The sequence below is a fragment of the Spinacia oleracea genome, chromosome 3 (assembly GCF_020520425.1).
Source record: "Spinacia oleracea cultivar Varoflay chromosome 3, BTI_SOV_V1, whole genome shotgun sequence".
Taxonomy (NCBI): Eukaryota; Viridiplantae; Streptophyta; class Magnoliopsida; order Caryophyllales; family Amaranthaceae; genus Spinacia; species Spinacia oleracea.
In genome coordinates this window covers 46,553,667-46,576,368 of record NC_079489.1, presented here as the reverse complement: position 1 = coordinate 46,576,368, position 22,702 = coordinate 46,553,667, and the positions used below count along the sequence as shown (strand labels likewise).

The window sequence follows — 22,702 nt, the reverse complement described above, 5'->3', positions numbered from 1 at the left end:
GAATTGTTTTTGGAATTTGTATTAGAGAGTAATGAAGGGCAAAGATCTTTGTAATTCGGAATTGGACTTGAAATTTTGAGTTTGGTTTGACACTTGAATTTGGAATTCGAAAAGGGAAGCATAGAAGATGAGACCTTGAAGATTTGAAATTGCAATTTGATGGTTTTAGAATTTTTGACACTAGTAGAAAAATCCTCATAGGTGGCGACTTATAGGTGGCGCTTATCACACAAGCGCCACCTTTGAGAAAAAATAATAAAAATAAAATATAAAAAAAAACCAAATTCTTTTCCTCAAGTTTCATTAAGCACAACCTAACCTAAGTTTCTCGCTGCTCCCCCTTTGCCCGTGTTCTCGTTGTCCCCTTCACACAAACATTTTCTCATCTCCAGCAGTTCAGCAACTTCGCCTCCTCATGCTTGAATTTCCGAGGTACCAATTAGACTATTTTATGTCATATTCTCCTGGTTAATTTCTTGCAATTTCCGTTGAAAATTGATGTTCGGTTTTTTTTTTTTTTTTTGATTTTGTAATTCGTTAAATTTCTTGCTCGAATAATGAATTTCAGGTTATTTATTTCCTCTGAATTTTAGAATTTCAGGTTATCTGTTTCCCCTTAATTTTCTGAATTTCTAGGGTTTTCATTTAAGTATTAATCTGGAATCGGTTTTATTTTCGTGTCTTGCTATTCCAGGATCTAGAAGGTGTATTCAAAACACCTGCGCAAACAGGGCATTTTGCAAGACTAGATATTAAGCGAGGGATTGAGAAAGAAACTGAAGCTAAAGATGATTATGAGCGTTAATTGAAGAATGAGAAAGAACGGGAGAAGCTTTTTGTCGGGTTCTATTACTAGTCTACTACATTTTTCAATTTTGATCAAATTAATTTGTTCAAATTTTTGAATTGGGATCGGATTTTGGATTCAGGTTCAGGTTATTCCTGGTACGGACTCGGAGATGATTGAGTACTTTCTTGATACTGAGGCTCAGGAGACTGAGTATGAGATTGCTAGGTTGAGGCCAAGGCAGTTCTTTTTTCATTTCATTATTGTAATTTGTACAAGTTGGTTGGTCGTATATTGAGCTGCACAATTTTAAGTTGGTTATGTTAGTGTACTATTTTAGAATGTTCGAAAAAAGTTTTCACGCTTTTTAGTAAAGTTTAGATTTTAAATTGAATTGTGATGAAAGAGGATAAAATTACCCCAATTAATCTCTTTGAACATCAATTCTTATGAGTGGTTCGGGATGTAACAACTAATTCCAGAAGGGGGGAGTGACTTTGATAGATGCAGGGGATAAGGAATTCATTTCTAGGAACTTTATCATAACAACAACTGTGTAATCATACAAGCCACAGATAGAAACTGGAATTATTTGGTTATTTAGGCATGATGGCAACACTTTCTCTATGTGCAACAGCTTTTCTTAAGTGATCAATTTGAGCTCTAACCATTGAGGCATTGTTTTTTGCAAGAATATACTACCAAGACAGGGAGAAACTCATTGTTGAGAAAAGCCTTGAAGTTGTCTGACAGGGCTCTAAGAGTCTTAGGAAGACTGCTCAGGCAAACATAACACATTTTCCTTTTTTTTTCTCATCTAATTTACTCAATAATTGCTTTTATGTGTCTGCTGGAATGCTGATTTTTTCCTGTCTTGTAGATCTTTACTGGTGCATTTTGGCAAGGCTTCTATGAACCTCCAGCTGATGGTTTTCATTTTGAAGTTAATGATGATTCTCCAATCGTCCAAGTAACATCCTATCTCTTATGTAGCTCAAAGTCCGTAAGGGAAATTCACATGGATTTTTTATTTATTTTTTGTAATTTTCTCTTCTCATGAAGGATGACCCTACCTTGTTCGACTACAACGTTCAAGATCGAGTGAATTCCTTTGTCGCTGCTGCAATATGTCAGGTAAATGTTAATGATTTACTTAATGTTATAATTTTGTTCTGAATAATCTACACTTAAAGTCTGAATCACACAAGCATTTTGTTTTGTTATTCACTATTGATACACTTGAACTTAAAAAAATCCACACTTAAAGTCTGAAACACACAGCACATAGGGATCAATCCTGGTTCTACCAGTGTTAGATGACATTGGTGTCGTAAACGTGTCCTGTTGTTAGTTCAAACCTCCTCTCCCCCAACTATAAAAAAAAAAAGCAAGACTAACAAAATAGATGGGTTAATCTATTTTACAAGCAATATCTGAAATTAGTTATGATTAGGTGATGTTGATGCTAGTAATTTCTGTATTTCAGGCAAATGTTACTCGATTTAATTATATAATGTGGACCATGGGAACATATTTCAAGTACCAGTATGCTCATACATGGTTCCGGAAGATGGATAAGCTGATTCTTGATTTAATTGCGTTCTCCTCTTTGAATTGTTTGGTTATTACTGTGTTATTATTCCAACTTGTTATCCTTCTCTGGCCACACAGAGATCCCCATGTGAGTGATGATGTATATAACTTCATATCTTACATGGGAAGGGTCAAGACCCCATCCTCAATTAGATCTTGTATTGCATTCTTTAGGTGCAAACACTGTTGGATAATATGGCCTTTTCCCTGATGATACTCACAATATGATTTAGGGTCCCAATACTTTCCTTTAACGCGAGGGTCCTAGGTGTGACCTATTGGACACAATATTCCTTGAGTTGTAAGTTTAGCAAGCATTTTTATGTACAACTCGCCTACCGGAGTGAATTTTTTGTCTCTAATCCATCTTTTAACCCTTTTTGGTTGACAAGAAAATTCATTAACTGTCTTCGGTTTTTCGAAGAGGGAAATCTGTCTCATTAAAAAGGTTAGTTCATTTATCCTTTGACGGTCAACTGTCTCAGGAGTAGGGTGCTCCGAAGTGTTATAACCTATTCGGCGGATTAGGCAATTGAGATGATCACTTGGACCGTGCTCAAAATGATGAATTTTCTTATGTGTTTCTTCTAAGGCGATGACGTGAGAAGTAATATCTTCAAGAGTAATCTTTATTAGATGGATTTTCTCTTGGATGGAACTCATGTTCGGACTACAAAAGAGAGCGGATTTGATGAAGTCTTTCCTGACTGATTGGAATTTGTGTTGCCGAGCGACCGTTCCTTGAATTATGCTCAAGTTGGTTAGGATATTTTTAGAAAAGAATTGATTAATTGTTTTTGAAAAGTAAAACTGGTTTTGAAAGTCGGATGTGATCACCTAGTTCTTGATTAATGTTGACATATTAACACTACCAGAAAGTTCAGATGATAAGGAATGCTTGATCAATCTGAGTGGCAAATTGAGTACTTGGAGGTTTGGGTTGCCAGTTTAAAGGTAGTTTTCTTTTGTTCTTGACTGAGTATTAGACTGAATAAATAGGTTGCTCTAAATCTGGACGATTAGAGATTGGGTCATCATGATCATCTCTAGATTCAATCTAAATAACTAATTGGGAAAGGACCAAACTTGTATTTTAGGTTGTAATTCTGTGTCTATTAGTCAAGTGAGAGTTATAGTGCTCTCATAGTCTATACTTTTAAGATCTAGGTGATTTGAACGGAATGTAATAATCGCTTATAAATTAAGGGTGTTAATTTATCAATTTCGAGGTACGGACTGACTTAATAATCCTTTTAGATGGTGAATGTCATCTATAACAAGCGTACTAATTATTTGGAGTATGTTAGCATGCTATTTAGGACGCTCAGACTCAAAGGTTGGACATGGGTTTGACTCAAAACACAAAAAACGGATTTTGACAAAAGTTGTTGGTTTGCAACAGCTATAACTTCCAATCTGTTAACTTTTTTGGGCTGAAACGACCCAGGGTGATGGACTAAGGTACGGATTGATAGATTATGGGCTATATAGGTTACACTTTAAGTTACGGGATGAGGATTAAGCGAACTATTCTAGGTGTAAGTGGACTTTAGGGGAAGGACTCTAAATGTGTGAAGACTCCATAAAAGGTAATTCTAGGTGAACGATGACTCTAACGGTAGACTTTAACTTGGTTTAGACTTTAGGAAACAATTACAGTGAAGACTCTAGGTGGACTTAAACTAGGTGAACTTAGGCTTTGATGGATATGATGGACTCAAGGAAAGACTCACATAAATGGTGACAGACTCGCCTAGGGTTTTTTACTCGACTTGACTCGTCATTTGCCTCGAATATTATTAAGCGATTATAACGAGAAATTTGGTATAAATCCATTTTTTTAACTAATTTTTGAAAACAAACTGTTTTTCTTTTTCAGATATCTTTGCTTTTAGTGAACGTCAAGGATTATTTTAGTATGAACGGTATTATGCCGGACATTAGTGTTTTTAGAGGACTAATAACTACTTTACGAATCGTTTTTTTTTTAAGTCAAGAGCACGTAAAAGTTGTCGAGGATTGAACCAGTGGGCGCCAGAAATTTCCAGTGTTAGGATAAGCAGCGCTTGAAATTTTCGGCGCACACTTATGGTGCGCTAGTTATATCCAGCGCTTGCAAGCTTTACTCATGATTCATTTGTGCAGTCGGCCTTTTTAGTCAAGTTTACCGTAGCTCGAATTTCACTAATATGAGCCCTTCGTTTGAGCGTTGGTGCGCTCAAACGTTCAGCATTCCGACGCGAACGGATATAATTCGCCTGTACTGGCCTTTGAGTTTGATTGGTAAAAGCTAATTCAGATTAGTATTAATTTTTTACTTGATTATGCTCAATTCCGTGAGAATACCTTCGGCGCAATTTTGAATATGCGTTTCGTAATGGGTATTTTCAGCCAAACCTACGTAATGCTTAAGGCAAATGCGTATTTCGGTCTTTTGAATTAATTGCACAAAGGTTCGACTCTTAACTTTTAAACTCTAATTTACAAGCTTGAATGCGAGGAATAAGCAGGGTGTGCGCTGAAATAAAATAGCGCACCTTAGCAAAGCGCCAGTTTTCTCCATCGCTTGCTTGGTCAGTGTAGTTTTGTTTCTGGAACTAGCCATATTGGTTTATTTAATTCCTCGGTGCAGGCGTTAAAATTTTCTGGGGATTCTTAGATGCGCGCTGGAAAATTGTAGCGCTGCCTAGGATAGCGCTGGTTTATTCTGGCGCTTTGACCTTGGCTGCGAAACTTTATTCTGATTCGTAGCTTTATTTATTTACTTCGATATTTTGAAGCATTTTTTGAATTTTGACAACTTTGTTGACCTTAAACTAAGTGTCTGGTTGATTATTTACACTTAGCACATAAAATATCTACACGAAACTAACAGCGAGCATGAATTCAGGTATAATGCGCATTTAGTTTATGCTAGTCTCTAAGGTATAAAAGGCTTGGGTGTCAAAGCGTACCAAACCTATCGCCAATTCCCTAACAGGCCCTTGCCAAAGTAGCCAGGTTCATGACGAATTTTATCAAGGTCTATCTGGTACGTGCTGGAATGGAATATACCGTGAATGGACCTAGGAGATAAGCGGTTTGATTTTGGTGGATGTGCTACATTGTGAACGTGCCGAGTGGACAACATCCGAAGCGCGTGCACCCCCGGGCTGATAGGTGTCCTTATTCGGAGCTTCCGAGATAAAACATGCTAAGGAAGCCGAGATTAGGTATGCGGTTCTGTCGTGATCATTCATCACATTGAATACTTCAGGTCGCCCTAACTTAATAAGGAAATAATTGTGGCGAAGCATTCGATTTCTGCTATACGGCTTCCTCACCGACACACTACTTGCATAAATTACTTCAATATTGTCCCCGGTGGAGCCGCCACTGTGAGGGGGTCGAAAAAACACGAAGAGGCGCCTCTAAAAGAGTATACGGCCCGCACAACTTTTCCCCTCTGGATGTGGCAAGCATATTAAGTAAATAGGAACTAACTGTTGGCGTTAGCCTCTTTTTTACTAGTATATAGGAGTCGCCATTCAGTTTAAGAAAACTGACAAAACCCGGTTATCGTGATATGCCTGGAATGCAAACATATTTGACTCACAACGGCCATAGGTTCCCTTGTAATCCCTGATGTAAAGATCCCTCAACGTACATCCAGTGGAGTAGAGATTGAGAGTTCGGGGGACATTTACTAATACGAGGAGTGCCCAATATTATTCCACGCGGCGGTGCTTACTAGTTCAATGCGACGACGAAAGGGACATGCGTTATGCTACATTACTAATCTCAGTTGATTTTAATGCACAGATATTTACTAAACAGTCGTAAAAACGGTGATTTAGATTGATTTAAGGAGCTTAGCAATAATCAGATTTGTCCAGAGATTATCTTATTAGGCGTGATTAATAAAACAAATTATACGAACAGATTTATAAAGATGGTGAAAGCAATTAGAAAAAGAAGATTTCAGATTACAGTATAGCGTAGGCTAACTGCGGTTCTCAGGAACACCTACCACTCTCCTTAGCAGAGCCTCCTTTTAGCTTTAGAACAACCTTTATACTGACTTTCAGATCCTTATCCTTCCTTCAATTCCAGCTGAGTTTCCTCTTAGATTCCTTGGTTTTTGCTTGTGAATTGGCTAGAACTTTGGTAGTAACTGGGAAGGTTTGAATACTTGTACGGACAGAGTTATGCTTAACAAGAGTTAATACGGAAGAACTATTACGAATACTGGGCGGGACTTCAACATAAATTTAGTATACCGGAAAGGGAAGAGAGAATTCAAAATATCAGAGGAGTGAGACTGAATTGATGATGGAAATTGGGGTGCAGAAGGGTTGTATTTATAGTGTAGATAGTCGAAATAAGATAGACATTTGAAGAATTCGAGTTTCGGTGAAAATTAAATGGCAGCGCCAGAAAAAAGTGGCGTTTTGCCATGTGTGCGCTAGTAACTTCTAGCGCAACCCAGATAGAATTTCAAGAAATTTGAGTTTCAGTCAGAATTAAATAGCAGCGCCAGAAAAAAGTGGCGCTAGCCTTGTGAGTGCTGGAAATTTCGAGCGCATGTTATGCCATCGGTAGAAAGTTCCAACGCATGTTTTCCCAACACTGGAAAATTCCAGCGCATGTATACGGATTTCCAGAAAAATCAATCTTTAACAGCTCATAACTTCTTTATACGAACTCAGATTCTTGCAAATAATATCTTGTTGGAAAGCTACGGAATCCAGCTTTCAAATGCCGCCAGTCTCGCATCAAACTTCTTTTTATATCTGAGGTTATGTCCCAATGAGTGGAGGTTGGTCCGTTTTGACAAAGTCCAAGTAAAAAGCCATATAACTTATTCGTTTTAATTCGGATTTGAGCTTACCATAAGTCTATGGAAAGCTTATTCCTAGGCCTACACAATCATGTGATTTGCATGATCCAAATCATAATTTATAAGAAAGACTTTGGCTTCGTAAGGATGTATCATTTGCTAAAGGGGCAAATAAGAGTATTCTAGGCACTCGCAAGCTTGTTTAAGTAACTTGGGTTATCATTTACATGTATTGTGACCAATAAGTATGAGTTTGGGAAGTATTATTATCCGATCTATGTTATTCTAGGGCCTGAAGGCAAGCACTAGAACATTGTGGCGCATACAGGTGTGATGTAATGCAGAAAATTGTATTTTATCTTTCTATCGATGCAACCACATATTAAGCTGTATCGGGATGCGAATGCGACTAAGTAAGTGTTCAGTATATTTTAGGAATCTTTCTATTTATGGAAGTTACTATATTTAACAGTTTCTGCTCCGGATGGTCTCTTTAGTCAGTCGAGGGTCGTTCTTCAGCTAATCAGAGTGCATTGCTGACAAGTGGGTTATAGTTTCATCATTGAACACACCGCTTCAAGACTTGGCACTTAACCAAGGCCCACCCTACTCAGACATATGACACGGGTATCTAAAATCGAAATCTGAAAGCATCATTAATGGGAAGACATAACAGCAACTGGGGGCTAAAAATTGAAATGAAAGAGCTAGGGAAAGAACTAAGTATACCTTGACCTTTTGTGCAGACATACACCAAGTAAATCTAAATCAATTTGAAAACGGTTTATATTTCCGCAATTCAGGAAAAGATGGCCCTAAAAGCCTAAAAGCATATGCCAAACGGGCACAAGTAATATCTTGACACCTGCACCCTGGCTTCCAGCAAATCCTTAGACAGCATTCCAAAAATCGTAATAGTATTTTGATTCACTCATATAATCCTGTACGAACCTTTCTATAAGTCAACTTACCTAGGACACCTCGGGTTGTACACAGTAGGACTCGGATTTTAAATAATTTTCAAATGATTTTCAAAGATTTCTTCGAACATAATAAAGTGTCGTTGGTTTAAGCTAAGTATGCGTTTATCTCGATGTTGCAAGTGAGCCAAAAGATTTCTAAATATGATTATGGGTAAAGAAAGGCACCTAGCTTTTGGTCAAGGCACACTTTAGCATGTGACTACCTTAACCATAGCAATGTCGCACAATACGACATTTACAAGAGAAGTAGTAAATCACTACTCGAACATACCTCGCACTAAACGAGTCTGGTTCAAACTATTCATGATCCATGTCACCATGAATGCATAAAGACGTATGCAAAGCATTATAGCACCAAGCCAATCCCGTAGCTATAATTGGGGGCTTGAGAAAAACACTCTAAAAATGCTCGAAATGATGATTTTATCTCAAATTCTCGACACTAATGCTATACACACGTCATAGGGGCACAATCCTAAGGTTAATCGTGTAAAACAAACCTTAGAATGGCTACAACCCCTCCCAAATTCTAAGCACTACTTAGAATATATAAAGTCACCCCACTAACAAGGGTAACTGAAAATCGCGAGTCACCAAAACTCCGATCAAACTACTGCACATAACGCTCGCCCTACAAGCGCCCGTTACACAGTCTACCTCGTTCCAAAGCAAAAGCGAAAGAAAAAATCAAGGATAAGAACTGTCAAAATATACCCAGAAATCATTTTCAACGCCCAGAGCTGGGCGCCGATATCTTTAACGCCCCAGCCTGGGCGCTGAATCTTTCTGCTAGCCAAGTTTTGCCCAGATATTAAAATAAGAAAGAAACACCTATGAATCCTTACATCGAACGAAGTAATAAGCCGTGCAAACCCACACAGAAGGTGCTGCACTTGTTCGAACACCTGAACGAGGTGTGATGAAGTACTCCAATGCAAAAAATAAAAATGATATCCCAACACCCGGAGGAATGTTCTAATACATGCGGTTAGGCCACACAAGCCTACGTCGCACCATAAGTCCAACCATCCCACGGTACAAGTCTAAAAAAGAGAGAGTAAGGCATATTGCACTAATGCGGGCACGAACAAGAGCATGTGTAAAAGAGGCAAAGACTACTTAGCGCCCAAATTCAAAATGCAATCCACACGACTTCTACATTAAGGATTAAAAGTAGCAAAATATCACCTACCACGGAAGGGATAGCTCGCACCTACACGAGCGGAACCCCAAGGCATCTTTCTCGAAAGAACCTACAAAAATCGTACGCCAAAAGGAAGCATCCCAACATGCATACTTGGGGGCTCCAAGCTACGAAACGACCATAGCAAAATAAAAGATCTCGAAGCAAATGTTTGAACGATCGAAAGGGCACGATGCTGGAGCCCACTTCATGAATGGGCCTGAACCCTATCAAGCTTCTAAGTAAACTATTCAAAATCAGTCATTGCTCAAAAAAAAAATGAATGATTCAAGAAAACTGATTAATGGGCCGCACACAATGGCCATTCTATGAACGCTCGTTCGCACGTACATTCTAAGTATCGAACATTCACGAACACGTTCAAAAGAAAAAAATATATAGCAACAAGAGCGATCGAAGTCTTACGCCTCAAGGCATGTTCCTCGGGCCATATAGACTCGCCCACTATTGCAATAACTGCGCGCCTTAAGAGCGACAGTTCCTTTGAATAATCGCCCCAAAGCGACAAACACAGTAGTCCACCAATCGGCTACGGCTTCTCGAGAAATCATCACGATCACTCAACTCGTTGTGATCTCCGATAAAATTCTACGTTCCAAAAATAAAGAAAAACAAAAGAGAAGAGAATAAATAGAATTTCCAAGTGAAGAAAACGAACGAACAAGAGGCCAACTGTGTCATCAAGAAACCTCGCCAGAAATCATTTTCAGCGCCCAGCGCTGGGCGCCGATATCTTTAACGCCCAGGCATGGGCGCCGAAAGTGATCCCAGACCCAAAAAAAAGGGCCCCTGGCTTCTATAGGGCCCTGTTGTATCCGTTCGACTCGAAAATTGCCGATTTTTGAAAGTCGCACCTCACGGCTTTGTTAAAAGTAGCACACCACTACAAAGATCGCTCGCACTTACGAGCACAATACTAAACACGATCAAGGACATTACAAAATGCGTATCCCCAAGGAACCTCTTCAACAAGAAATGACCGTCACGCACGAATGCTTGGGGGCTCGAAAGAAAATATATACTTCAAAAGAGAATATACAAAGTTAAAACAATATTCCCAGACTACGCTGTACAAAGTCCCGTGTTTGGATAATCTCAAAAGATAAAACCGGATTACGACCTCAAGACAAAGGTCGCCGTTGATACTTATACATAGTCCCCTAATCAAGGACCCAAGTAGTGGCAAAATTGAGCCGTAAAGACTAGCTCAAGACCATGAAAGATGATGACCACGAGACAATGGTCCGTCTAAGCACGTTGTCAACCCACATTCAGGTTGCAACTAAATCCGAGCATCCCTCGAAAGAATTCGCTCTTACAAAAATGAACAAAAAGAAATTCTCAAAAGAAATCACGATGAACAAAAGAAATAGGGACTTGCCCACCTCAATCGGGCAAGATCGCGCCACGAACCACGCGAGTTCCAAATCGAAAAAACGAATTCAGGGACGTCCACCCTCAGCGGGCAGGGCTCGCCCACCTTCAGCGGGCGGGGTCTGCGTCACTAGCCGCACAGGTCCTCAGTTTTTGAAAAATAAAATCTTCAAATTTAAAATAGGCTCGCCATCTTCAGCCGACGGGGTCTACGTCATAAGCCGCGTAGGTCCTTATTTTCAAAAAGCACAAACAAATTTCAAAATAGATTCGTCCACTTCTATCGGACGGGGTGTCCACCCTTAGCGGACAGGCTCGCCATCTTTAGCCGGCGGGGTCTGCGTCACTAACCGCGCAGGTCCTTAGTCGCTGCAGCGATAACTTTTTCTGGTTTTCCCTTTTTCCAAAAATTAAAGGATCGGTTTTCCCTTTTTCCAAAAATTAAAGGATCGGTTTTCCGTTTTTCCAAAAAAGAACGATAGGATCGGTTTTCCTTTTTTCCAAAAATTAAAGGATCGGTTTTCCCTTTTTTCAAAAATTAAAGGATCGGTTTTCCCTTTTTCCAAAAATTAAATGATCGGTTTTCCCTTTTTCCAAAAATTAAAGGATCGGTTTTCCCTTTTTCCAAAAATTAAAGGATTGGGTTTCCCTTTTTCCAAAAATTAAAGGATTGGTTTCCCGTTTTTCCAAAAAAGAACGATGTGATTGGTTTTCCCTTTTTCCAAAAATTAAAGGATTGGTTTTCCGTTTTTCCAAAAAAGAACGATGTGCTGGATTTTCCTTCGTTTTACGTCCCATAAAAACAAGGGGGTTTTCTCGTTTAGCTAGCCCTGAAAATGAGAATCTTTAAAAATATTTTTACCTCGTGGTTGGGCTTGGCCAGGCCTAATTACACTTTATAGCTTAGATTACGAAAACATCTGTAGCTACTCCCAATGACAAAGTGAGGGAGTTTCTACGTCTCTTTAGATACTTCCAATGACAAAGTGAGGGAGTTTCTATACTATCCGTTGACAAATCCCAATGACACGTGAGGGATATGTCGACACTTCAAGTGATGACCCTTAAGTCAAATGTTATCACTCGGGGGCTTGTGAGACCCTCGCAAAAGTAGGTCACCATGGCTTGTGTGACGCACTCCGTCTAATACTTTGACCATCGTCTTACTCCAAGACTCAGTCAAAGTGGGGTTAACTGTAGACACCTACTTTTGTCCCCATTCCCGAAAGGGAAGGTTCGATGATGAGAACGTAAATCTCCACTTGACAACGCATCTCCTATAAAATAACGAATCTCAATTCCCCTTTTTTATTTCACCCGAAACCTGCTATTTATAGAAACCTGCTATTTATGGAAACCTGCTAAAAATAGTAACTGTTGTAATGGGTAGTTGTTAAAAGTGGCAAGTCATAAAGGATAGAAATCTGTCAGAATTAGGTGTTGCACTCCAACATAAATCCTAAATGAGATAGAAATTGCGAGAGAATCCTATTCCTAATACGATTCGAAAATAAGAGTTACGTATTAATTAAAAATCCTAACGAGCCTAAAGTTCGTAACGGGCCCAGATGCATTCCATCATAAAATTGATACGCACTAAAAAACTCGATTAAAGTCTCATACACTCCGGATTCTAAGAATCCAAATCTGACAAAGAAACGGCCCAGACCCTATTTTCAACGCCTGGCTCTGGGCGCCGAAATCTTCGGCGCCCAGCCCTGGGCGATGAAATTACATGGGACGTGTTCTTTCCTAATTCCTCGTGGATTAGAGTTCTACAATTCTATCTTTCCACGAACTCTTTTTTATAAATAGGGCCCTAAGTTCGACGTGAAAAAGACAACACACAATGATTATTCTGAGTATTGACTCTAAACCCCTAAGCCTAAGCCTCACGCTGAAAAATTGATCACGCATTCTGTCGCAATCGATCCAAAAATCGAACAGAATGTACCCTGTCCCGTAATTTGAGATTCGTTAAGTAAAAGGAGAAATAGCAAAGTCAAAGTGGTTAGTTTTCTGAGAACCGTGACGCACCTCTCAAAGGTGCGTCGTAATGTGTCCCTCTTCCATGGTTTAATTGCTTTCCTCACCCTTTTATGAATTGTTAAACTAATTAAATCTGATTGTTCTATCACGCCTAATAAAGATAATATGTTGGGAAATTGGATTATCATGCTAGATCCTTAAAACAATCTAAATCAGATAATCGCGATCGATCTATTATTATATGTTGCATATTGTTAAAATCAACTCAGATTAGTTTAATAGTAGTTCTCTCGGTAGTTATAGTCCCCCGAACCCTCAATCTCTACCTTGCGGGTGTATGTTGAAAGATCCCCACATCAGGGATCACAAGGGAACCTACGGCCGTCGTGGTCAAACATAATTGCACTCCCTTTATGTCACGATAACCGGGTTTTGTCAGTTTTTCTCATTGTCGTTAAAAACTGAATGGCGACTCCTATATTACTAGTCAATTGGGTGTAAACTCACAGGAAATCCAATTACACTTGATTTGACAAAAAAGAAACGTCACACCCACGAGGGACAAGGTCACGCATTAGCCTCGTGCTTTTTCGACCCCCTCACAGGAGTATATAGTTATACTCTACTTATGCTCGAGTCTATATATGTTAACTAATATTTCCTTGTTTGTTCGTTTGTATAGAATCAATTTCATATTGAACCTTCCCAAGCTAAAAAGGACGTTTTTGAATCTGGTCTACATATGAGATTTGTAAATTTCAAATCCAAGTTGGTGACTGGTTGGATTTCTAAGACGAGAGCGAGAACTAAAGTAGAGAAAGGTGAAAATGAAGAAACGCTCCCTTTTCACATTTAGAAGCACATCACAAAAGGGGATTGGGAGGCTTTTGTTGCACAAAAAACAACTCCAAATGCAGTGGTAAATTTTCAAACAAGCTATGTACGTACTTATTAAATTTATTGTTTATATTTTGTATTGAAGTTGACATGTATACTTCGTAGGAAAGCGCCAAAAGTGTTCAGAAAGTGCAAAGAAGAAAAAACATAATCATGGCTAGGTCCCAAGACTTATGAATAAAAGAGGAAGAAATGGATTAAGAAAGGACTATACCCCACCAAAAAGAAAACAAGTGACATAAACCGTGCCAATGATTGGTGGTGTTCGATGCATAGTCTCAACGAAAAAGGGAACTATACCATTGTTAATCCTGAAACAAAAGAGGCTTGTGATAAACTAGTAAGTAAATAGATATATATATATATATATATATATATATATATGTTGTCTACCTTTGTAATTAATATAACAATCATTTTCTATACTGTTTTCATAAAGTTGCAAGGAAATTGAAGATCTGGAAAAGGTACATAAAATAGTATATATTTATGATGTATTTTTAAGTTAGAAATTAGTTAAAAAGAACTTTTCGCCTATAATTGGCATGAACCATCAAAACGTTTTCAAATTCAATGTAAAGAACTTAAAATGAACATAGTTATACCAAAAGAACCTTACATATGTCATATTTTGAATAAAATAGTTGTTTTCGCTCCCAAGTCTCAACTAAATAACCAAAATAGGAATTCTTAACTCTTTACATGTTTAAAAAACTTATTATTAGGTTGTAAATCCTATTTTTTATCTACTTTGGTCAATTTATGCACATATATGACTCGTTCGATCCTTACATGTCATATTTTGACTAAAATAGTCGTTTTCGCTCCCAAATCTCAACTAATGAACCAAAATAGGAATTTTTAACCCTTTAAATGTTTAAAATACTTAGTATTAGGCTTACAATCCCCATCTCATCCACTTTGGTCAATTTATGCACATTTAAGGCTCGTTCGATCCTTACATGTCATATTTTGACTAAAGTAGCCGTTTTCACTCCCAACTCTCAATTAATGAACCAAAATATGAATCCTTAACCCTTTACATGTTTAAAATACTTTGTATTAGGTTTCCAATCCTCATTTTCATCTACTTTGGTCAATTTATGCACATTTAAGGCTCGTTCGATCATTACATGTCATATTTTGACTAAAATAGTCGTTTTTGCTCCCAACTCTCAACTAAATAACCAAAAGAGGAATTTGTAACCCTTTATATGTTTGAAAAAAAATTATTATTAGGTTGATAATCCTCATTCTCATCTACTTTGGTCAATTTATGCACATGTAAGGCTCGTTCGATCCTTACATGTCATATTTTGACTAAAATAACCGTTTTCGCTCCCAACTATCAACTAATCAACCAAAATAGGAATTTTTAACCCTTTACATGTTTAAAATACTTATTATTAGTTTTCCAATCCTCATTCTCATTTATTTTGTTCAATTTATGCACATTTAAGGCTCGTTCGATCCTTACATGTCATATTTTGACTAAAATAGCTGTTTTCGGTCCTAACTCTCAACTAATGAACCAAACTAGGAATTATTAACCCTTTACATGTTTAAAATAATTAGTATTAGGTTTACAATCCCCATTCTCATCTACTTTGGTCAATTTATGTGCATTGAAGGCTCGTTCGATCCTTACATGTCATATGTTGACTAAAATAGTCGTTTTCGCTCCCAACTCTCAACTAATGAACCAAAATAGAAATTCTTAACCATTTACATGTTTAAAAAACTTATTATTAGGTTACTAATCCTCATTCTCATCTACTTTGGTAAATTTATGCACATGTAAGGCTCTTTCGATCCTTACATGTCATATTTTGACTAAAATAGTCGCTTTCACTCCCAACTCTCAACTAATGAACCAAAATAGGAATTGTAAACCATGTGCATGTTTCATACACTTAGTATTAGGTTGCCAATGCTCCGTATCATCTACTTTGGTCAATTTATGCACATCTAAAGCTTGTTTGGGTCGTTATAGGTCATTTGTAGCCTAAAATGACATTTTTGCTCCCAACTTTCACAAAACAAACCTAAGTAAACATTCTAAACCATTTACATGTTTAATATTATTACTTTAAGGTTTATGAGACTCATTCCAAGCTATTTATGCACATCTAAAGCTCGTTTGGGTCTTTATAGGTCATATGTAGCCTAAAATGGCCTTTTCGCCCCCAACTTTCACAAAATAAACCTAAGGACTCATTCTTAACCATTTACATTGTATAATATGATTACTTTAAGGTTTATAAGACTCATTCAAAGCTATTTATAACATCTAAAGCTCATTTGGGTCGTTATAGGTCATATGTAGCCTAAAATGGCATTTTCGCTCCCAATTTTCACAAAACGAACCTAAGTAAACATTCTAAACCATTTACATGTTTAATATGATTAGTTTAAGGTTTATAAGACTCATTCCAAGCTATTTATGCACATCTAAAGCTCGTTTGGGTCGTTATAGGTCATATGTAGTCTAAAATGACATTTTTGCTCCCAACTTTCATAAAACGAACCTAAGTAAACATATTTTGACTAAAAAAGCTGTTTTTGCTCCCAATTCTCAACTAATATTATATTTAACTTAATTTAATTTATTGGTTTGCATATTGTTCTTGTAAAGGTTTTCAATACTCCAAGGGAGAGGCAATTTACCAAAAAGGAGATGCATGAACTTCGAGACAAGAGGGCTACTTACTTCACCGATTGTGAAATACCCTCGTTGTAAATAAAATAAGCTAGTAGTTATCCGTGACTCTAAAATTACTTTGTTATTTATTGATTTAATTACATTTGAATTTGAAGGAAATAATGCCCTTGGTCCAAGTATGCATTTAATGTTAAGTCTAATAAATGCGGTTCAGTATTAATTGACAAGTTAATAAATTCAGTGAGATCAAGTGAGCTGAATGCCTAGTTAGAGGCCGCTTCAGTTCAAGTGAAATTAATGATATTAATCCACAGCTTACTCTTGACTGAACCCGTAGGTTCACACAAATAGTACGTAAACGGATCAAGTATTTAATGGCATTAAATACTCCATCTATGGATATTCGGAATCGACGGATCTTGGTTTCAGTGGGAGCTAAGATCGTCAAAGGCAAGTAAATGAGTACTCCGGAAACGATGATATTGCCGGAAACGGAAATATGGATCGTACCGGAAATATAAATATTATCCAAGTCGTAGATGTTGCCGGAAACGGAAACATGGTACGTATCGGAAAATATTATCGGAAATTGAAATATTGCCGGAATCGGAAATATTACCGGAAACGGAAATATTGTCAGAATCGAAAATATTATCGGAATCGGAAAATAATTCCGGAAATGGAAATATTAAATATTTGTTCGAAACGGAAATTTATTCCGGAATCGGAAATATTAAATATTGTTCGTATCGGAAATAAATTCCGGAATCGAGAATTTAATCGGAAGCGTATCGTACGAATTAGCATCAGTCAAGGCTTGCCAGACGAAGGCCCAGCACGAAGCCGGGCCATCGCCCAGCAAATCACACGCATCAATTACACACAGCCAAGCCCCGCCAGGCCCAGCGCAAGGCCAGGCCCAGCAAGGCCTTGGCGCACGCAGAGCAATATGGGCTGCGACATTTGGGCTGCGAGCGAGTGCAGCTCGCGTGGGCCGCAAGGCTTGCGCGGGTGGTGTTCGTGTTCGTGGTCGTGTACGGTTGTGTGCAATAAAAATCCTAAAGCTATTAGAATTTGTTCTATGATTAAATCCTAATCCTAGTAGATAGATTTTATTTAATAAGAGTCCTAACAGGATTCTAATTAAACTAAATTGGTATTCTAATAGGATTCTAAGTCCTTTTCCATAACTCTATAAATATGTGCCTAGTGTCACAAATTTATTGACGTAAGATTCAAGTATTCAAAGGTAAGATTTTCAAGCAAAAATCAGCCACAAACACTTGCCCTATTAGCCGAAATTTATAGTACCTTAAGCGCGATTCTAGTTGGTCAAGCTTAAGGCGGATTCGGACGTGCTGTGGACTATCTACGGAGGGACGACACTTGGAGTCCTAAAGTGTAACACCCCGACCTCTAAATCACTTATTTAATCATAATTAGTTGCGGAATTAACCTAATTTGGTCGGGACATTACTGTCGTACCTCCCTCTTGGGAATTACAAGGCAACCATCAATATTAAGCTATTAAACTCCAAAATTAACATAATAATTCTTATTAATTTCTTAAAAAAAGTACGTAACTTAATCAAAAATCTTTAATTAAACTTGTTATAACTTAACATTAAATTAGGTGAGCTTTGGTAATAGTGAAATCCTCGCCACTACTCGTTTCCGTGGTCCCCAGCAGTACCTAAAACGGAAAATAAAACGGTGAGCCGAAGATTTAGTAACGAGTTACCCTAGCATCGTAACATCATTTCAATTCATTTTATTTAATAACACAGGGAGAATAGAATATAGTAAAACATTTAATAAATCATCATTTCAAAAGCATCATTTCGAAACATCATTTCAGTAATATCATTTCAGAAACATCATTTCAGGAACATCATTCATTAGCCTTTTTCCTTTTAATATTATTATTCTGGTCGTCAGGACTTTACAAGAAAACATGGTAGGACGTCTCCTACGAACAGGGGAAGCCAGTGCTTCATAACAGGGGGAGTCAATGCTCCATAATAGGGGAAGCCAGTGCTTCTTATCAGGGGGAACCTTGGTTCCATATCAGGGGAAGTCAGTGCTTCTTATCAGGGGGAACCTTGGTTCCATATCAGGGGAAGGCAGTGCTTCATATCAGGGGAACTTGACCAGTTCTTACACTTTCATTTATCATGTTTACATTTCTTTTAATAGAACATTAATCAGGAAAATCTCATTCATTTAGGGTGGTTCAACAAAACCATTAAATTTCGTTATTTCATAAAATCATTCTTTCAGGAATAATAATTCGTTAAATCAATACTTTGCATAAAGCTGCATTACCATAAAATAATTCAATCAAATCATGCTTGTAATCCCGCAAATCATAAAACATCATTATAAAACATCAATCATTCATAACATCATTCATAAATACATTTCGAAGGGATTGCGGATACTAGCCATAACCGTTACCTCAATTCCACGATTTGCTAAGCCTTTTCGTTGGTCCGTTCGTCCTGAGCTCCGAGTTCGATTTCTTTCAAAGTATCAAATTATTGAATTAGTTACTAAAACGATAAACACTTTAAAACCAATATTTTATAAATAATGAATTCACAGATAGTGAATTTTGAAATAATGGATTTAATAAAAATATAATTTTCATAAATTATTGAAAATATTATTAAACGAAATTTCAATAAAAATTACATAAATCGATTTACATGAATATTATTTAATTTCATAAATTAACGAAAATATTATTTAAATCAAATTTTTAGTCAAAGTATAAATTTGAAATTATCATTTAAATTTCCATTTTATTTCAATGCTTAAGTAATCATTTATTTTCATAAAATATTAAGATTAGTAAGTATATGGACATGTTAACAAAACTCACTTGAGCTATTTGGGCCAAAAAGGAAAGTTGGGCTTGTTTGAATAATTAAAGGAACAAAGTTCCAATTCTGGAACCTGTTTCTCGTGAAACTGGGCACGAAGCAGGGGAAGTAGGGGAGGGGAAAAATCGAAACAGAGGAAAGAGAGGAGGGAGAGGGAAGGTGGTGTTGGGCTTGGGTTCTGAACGGCGCAGCAGCACCGAAACCGCGCCTGGGAGGAAGCGGAGGTGGGGTGGTTCGGCGGCGACGGAACAACAAGGGAAGGAGAGAGGACGGTCGAACCAAGCAGGGGAGGCTGAGGGTGTTTCTGGGCGGTTCTGGGCGGCGTTTTGCCGGAGGTTGGGGCGGTGTGTAGGTTTAGGAGGTAGGAGGTGTTTGGAATTGGTGGTGGTTGCGGTTAGGTGGTGCGGCAGAGGGGGGGGGCGAGGGAGGCAGGGGAGTGCGGCCCTGTTCTGGTCGAAGGAAATGGAGGGAATCGCGGTGGTGGTAGTCGACTGAAACAGCCGGAGGCGAGGCGGGATGGTGGAAGTGGTGGTCGACGGTGGTGGTTAAGGTAGTCACGGTGGTGGTTGATGGTGGTGGGAGATGGTTCGAATCAAGGAAACAGAGAGAAATGAAATTGAAATTTGATTTTGTTTTTGGTTGGAATTTAGTTGAAATTGTGTCTGATTTGTAGAGTAAAGTAGAGTGAATAAGAAGGAAAATGGCTTGGAGATCAAGGCATGAATCAAGACTGAATTGAGGGAAGGAGAGGAATGAAGAGTTTTCTTCATTCTTGCTTTGTACGTGGAGAGTAAAGAGAAGAAGAAAATTGGCATTTTGGCTTTGTAAGGGTATTTTAGTAATTTCACTTACTTAGGCAAGAATTCAGAAAATTGATCTCTATTTTTAGGAAACTAATTGGAATAGAAAAGTTTAATTAAAACCAAGTTTTAAAATAATTATTTATAAAAATATCGTTAACGAAAAATAAATTTAGTTTTCGAATGAGAACGTTCCGAAATTATTAAAAATCCGAAATAAATCACGGAATAATTTAGATTTTTAAAAAGTAGCTTAAGCTCGAAAAATTTGAAATTTAATCATAGAATCTGAAAATTAATAAATCGTGTAATAATATTAAAAATTTAAGCGTAATAAAACTTCGTTAATTAAAATAAAGTTTGAAATTAATATTTAAAACGATTTTAAGCTAAATAAAAATAATTAAGCATGATTAATCAAATTTAAAAAAAAAAACTTCGGGGTATTACATAAAGACTTGTTCTTGTTCGGTTCGGTCACAGCTAGGGAGGGCACGCTACAAAGTGTATACATCTAAACTATGCTAAATGATTATGTGTAAATAATATGTTTCCTGGCATTAAGGTTTTCCGCATGATTTATGTTTTGTCATATGTATCATAACCTAACAGAATTAGTGTGGTAATTATATTATTGTAAACTTGAAATTTATCTAATTTTTGAGGAATGTCAAGGTGATGTTTGGTGAAAGAGTCTGCTATAAATTAATATGTATTGCACATGAATTTAATTGAAATTATATTACAATTTTTTTTTTTAAAAAATAAATATTCACAAAGGTGGCGCTTATTGGTAATAAGTGAAGGAAATAATGCCCTTGGTCCAAGTATGCATTCTATGTTAAGTCTAATAAATGCGGTTCAGTATTAATTAACAAGTTAATAATTCAGTGAGATCAAGTGAGCTGAATGCCTAGCTAGAGGCCGCTTCAGTTCAAGTGGAATTAATGATATTAATCCACAGCTTACTCTTGACTGAACCCGTAGGGTCACACAAATAGTACGTAAACGGATCAAGTATTTAATGGCATTAAATACTCCATCTATGAATATTCGGAACCGACGGATCTTGGTTTCAGTGGGAGCTAAGATCGTCACAGGCAAGAAATGAATACTCCGGAAACGATGATATTGCCGGAAACGGAAATATGGATCGTATCGGAAATAAAAATATTATCCAAGTCGTAGATGTTGCCGGAAACGGAAACATGGTACGTATCGGAAAATATTATTGGAAATGGAAATATTACCAGAATCGGAAATATTGCCGGAAACGGAAATATTGTCAGAATCGGAAATATTGCCGGAATCGGAAAATAATTCCGAAAACGGAAATATTAAATATTTGTTCGAAACGGAAATTAATTCCGGAATCGGAAATATTAAATATTGTTCGTATCGGAAATAGATTCCGGAAATGGAAATTTAATCGGAAGCGTATCGTACGAATTAGCATCGGACGAGGCCTGCCGGACGAAGGCCCAGCACGAAGCCAGGCCATCGCCCAGCAAGCACGCACGCCACAGCCCAGCGCGCACAAGGCCACGCATGCGTGGGCCGCGCTGCGTGGGCTGCTGCTCGCATGCGTGGGCAGCCCTTGTGGCTGCCGTGTGTGTGTGAGTTTGAGCTCATGCGAGATTCCTGAATCTGCAAGAGTCAGTGTATGATTAAATGTCTATTCCTATTGGATAAATTGATTAAGTAGAATTCATGTAGAATTCTAATTCCAATTAATTCGCATCCTACTAGGATTACGATTCCTTTTCCATAACTCTATAAATAAAGGCCTAGGGGTCATAATTTATACACAAGTTTCAAAGTATTCAAAAGTGAGTTTTTTGAGAGAAAATTCAAACACCCATCTTGCCCCAAAAGTGCCGAATTTTCTGAGTACCTTAAGGGCGATTCTAGTTGGTCAATCTTAAGGCGGATCCGGACGTGCTGTGGACTTTCTACGGAGGGACGACACTTGGAGTCCTAAAAGACTTGTTCTTGTTCGGTTCGGGCGCAGCTAGGGAAGGCACGCAACAAAGAGTATGCATCTAAACTATGCTAAATGATTATGTGTAAATAATATGTTTCCTGGGTTAATGGTTGTTTCCGCATGTTCTATGTAATGTCATATGTATCATAACCTAACAGTGGTATCACGAGCCCCTTATTATTTTCATAATCTAAATTGCATGAACATGGTTAAATATTACAAATTTGCAAGAATTAAAAGGGGTGATTAATTTTCGTAATTGTTAATTAGTTGCAAATTGCGTTTATTTAATTATACGTACGCAGTTTTTCGGCAGTTTCTTCATTACTCATCCGAATTGAGTGATTTTTGTGTCAATTCCGCATGTAAAAGGCATTCTAAAATTTTGACAAAAATAGTATTTTTCTGCCGAACCCAGAATTCTCAAATTCGAAGCCTAACTATGACTTTTTGAAGGTTTTAGTTTTTTCGGATGCAAAATTTCGTAAATTTAAGATGTTAAATTAAATATTTGCGATTCCTGTTGATAAATCTTGAATTTTTGATTGACCTACTGCATATGTTTAACAAGTTTGAATGCCTAGTCTTGTTAATTATGCAATCTAATTTGTAATTATGATTAATTTGTTGAAAATTAGAATAATTTAGAATTAATTTGATTTTCATAATTAATTGTAATTTAATTAGAAACCTATGATTAAAAACCACCATAAAAATTGTAAATT

At 37.5% G+C, this 22,702-nt stretch overlaps 1 long non-coding RNA gene across 6 annotated transcripts in view; it reads left to right on the top strand.

Moving 5' to 3' along the window:
- The first annotated feature begins 273 nt into the window (after window positions 1–273).
- Window positions 274–22,702, top strand: part of LOC110786192 (uncharacterized) — a 43,031-nt gene continuing 20,602 nt past the window's right edge. For 2 of the 6 annotated variants that reach the window (XR_008930429.1, XR_008930428.1), the window contains exons 1-7: window positions 274–432; window positions 695–843; window positions 930–1,015; window positions 1,668–1,757; window positions 1,850–1,921; window positions 13,432–13,668; window positions 13,752–13,986. This is a non-coding gene — a long non-coding RNA (uncharacterized lncRNA). Of the gene's footprint in view, window positions 433–694; window positions 844–929; window positions 1,016–1,667; window positions 1,758–1,849; window positions 1,922–2,273; window positions 5,593–13,431; window positions 13,669–13,751; window positions 13,987–16,281; window positions 16,485–22,702 lie in introns of those variants that run through there. The other 4 variants (XR_008930430.1, XR_008930432.1, XR_008930431.1 and 1 more) reach the window with 4 other exon arrangements.